Genomic DNA, 2,925 nt, shown 5'->3' on the forward strand with positions numbered 1-2,925 from the left:
TAATAAATTTAAATTACCCCAAAGGCTATCAATCCAGGTATGGTAAGGCCATAAATCGGGAAATATCGAATATGGTAATAAATTTAAATTACCCCAAAGGCTATCAATCCAGGTATGGTAAGGCCATAACTCGGGAAATATCGAATATGGTAATAAATTTAAATTACCACTAGGTATGGTAAGGCTATCCACGTATAGTAATAAATCATATAGTAATAAATCATAATTAATCCACGTATAGTAATAAATCAATCCAGGTATGGTAAGGTCATAACTCAGGAAATTTTGAATATGGTAATTATATGATAATAAATTTAAATTACCCCAAAGGCTATCAGTCCAGGTATGATAAGGCCATAACTCGGGAAATATCGAATATGGTAATAAATTTAAATTACCACCAGGTATGGTAAGGCTATCGATCCAGGTATGGCACGCCCTCACCTGATCACCTATCACAATCTCCAGCCCCACGCACGCACCAAAGAACCCACCCGGCACCAAACGCAGCTCCTCTCGACCCCCTCGAGTAAACGCCGCCACCGTCGTGCGATCTTCCTGACACAGACGCCGTCGCCGCCTCCTTCCCACCTACGGCGTCCCCCACGTCCATGGTGACGGCGCTCGCGTCCTACACTGACCCTCCGCCTCATATAGGTTGGTCGTTGATGGAGTGGGATGTGCCGCTGCGGTTTGGGGAGGCGCAATCACGATCTGGTTGGGATCTCGGTGTGGACTCGTTCTCTACGATGAAGGATGGCGCTGCCTCCCTGGCAAATGGGATCGTAGGAAGGGGCTCTACGTCGTGAATGTCGGCGAGGCAGCGGCCGAAGGCGAGCCCGACGGTGAGCACGGGTGTTCGTCCCATGAAATAGGCGGCCACGAAGGGCGGATCTGAGGCCACCCCAATCGCCGGTGGCCCTTCCTCCCATCGCTCATCGCCTCCATTCTCTCTCTCCTCTAAATCTTTGTCGCCCCTGCCTGATTCTGGCCGACGCCATCTGGCTCTCGCATCGACCACCACCAGCACGGCTGCGGACGAGGCGCAACCGCAGCCGCCGCCGCCGCCATCCTCATCCACCTCCTCCACCATCCTTCCCAGCCGTCGTCGGGGGCACCCGCCATCTACGCTCTAGCCCACCCGCTCCCTCCTATCCCCTCCCCCTGCCTGCCAGCCCCGTGATCCATCGCACAGATGGCAGGTACTACAGCGACCTCCTCCCCAGCGGATCCGGCCTCCTCTGATGGAGATCCATTCTGGGCACCGCCTTATTCTCATGCGTGCACGTCTATATCAACGTCTCATTCCACCTCACCTCACCTGAGCCTTTACCTTCCCACCTCTGCTTCAGATCCACATCACTTTGCAAGGTATGTGCTTGATTGTTCCAAACTGGATCGATGGATTATGCAAGGTACTTTGGGTGTCGTCATTGACGGCAATTGTCACGCCATGCTACCATCGGAGGGGTCCCTCGTCGAGGATTAGGGTCTTCCGAACTGCACGAGCTCCATTGAGAAGGATGTTTTTAATTCTGGTTTTGCCTACATGCTTTCTTTGCCTGTATCTACTTAGCTAATGTCTTCTTATAGATAGTAGCTGCTGAAGTGGTGATCAAAGTTGTTCACTATAAGGAAACAACCATGATAACATAAGTGTATATTCCCTGACCTTTGACCTGAAGTACTTTTTCATTAGAAACTTGCAACAACCAGGCATTGAAATTAGCAACAGCTTCGTACGTACTGAACTAATTTGCAGCAACACGTACTGAACTAAGTTAGGTTATGCTCATCGTTCCAACATGCTTAGTGATAACCACCTAGCAAGCTGATCAAACATGAAAAAATTGAAGTGCTACTGCTAATCGTACTATTCTGAATGTGAAAATCTATTTAATTGGCTCTTCTCTAATTGTACACTTGCATAAATCTCAGATCTTGCAAATTACAGTATAACCATAAAAGTCATGCTTTGACTCCTATAGGGCCTTTTGCACTTTAATATGACTAATAATTTGCCTTAATATCACAGATTGTATTACTACCTTTCTAAGTGAATGACATTCAAGAAGGTCATTAAATAAAACCAAGAAATCCTTCTGGTATTGGAGTGTAGGAAAGTTGAGACTATAAAACCAAAAGGTTATATTTACGTTTATTAGAGAAGGTTCTTTACTTTTTATAGGAAAACACAAAATGTTGCGATGTATAGTCTAGGTGGTGGGCCTCCTTGATCCACTTGGTGGATGAGGGCGACTCCGGTCCTGGCACCCATAGTGCCAGTGATCCAAAAATCATAGGGCCTGGATATAGCTCTAGCAGACGTATGCGGCTTGCGCATCGAGCTTGGTCGTCTCGAGCATGAAGATAGGCGAGTTGTAGACCAAGAGCTGGTACAGAGATAGGCGAGTTGTAGACAAGAGCTGGTGGGCAGCAAGAAACGCATGCACACCAAAGAACAAATTTGAGTCACATGCCTACTTCTATTGGTTTCTACAAAGAGCGGCTAGCTTAGATCTTAGACCAGTCGGTCACTGTCGAGGTCGCCAAGGTGATCTTACAGCACCGTCGTGGGGATTTCTCATGATTTTATGTAGGCAAGCTGCAAGCGGTGGTGGTGATTGGCTGGGTGGTGTCGCTGCCTTGGGAAGAGACGAAGTGATGGTAAAAGTAAGCAGGATCCGATGATTCTTCCGTGGGGATAGCCAAAGTCAAGATGTCGACTACAGACTCGTCGCAGACTTGCAGTGAACCTGGATGCGGCAAGCCTGATTTGTGGATCGATGGCGGGTCTTGACTTTGTTAGGCCAGGATTGGATGGTTGCGGAGGGTGGTGTGCTTGATTGGGTTCCCATGGAAGAATGTGGCCTCCTCGTGGATCTGGTCATGCCCATCCTAGAGAACATTGTGTCCCTAGCTCCC

Source organism: Triticum dicoccoides, chromosome 1B (assembly GCF_002162155.2).
Source record: "Triticum dicoccoides isolate Atlit2015 ecotype Zavitan chromosome 1B, WEW_v2.0, whole genome shotgun sequence".
NCBI classification, from domain to species: Eukaryota; Viridiplantae; Streptophyta; class Magnoliopsida; order Poales; family Poaceae; genus Triticum; species Triticum dicoccoides.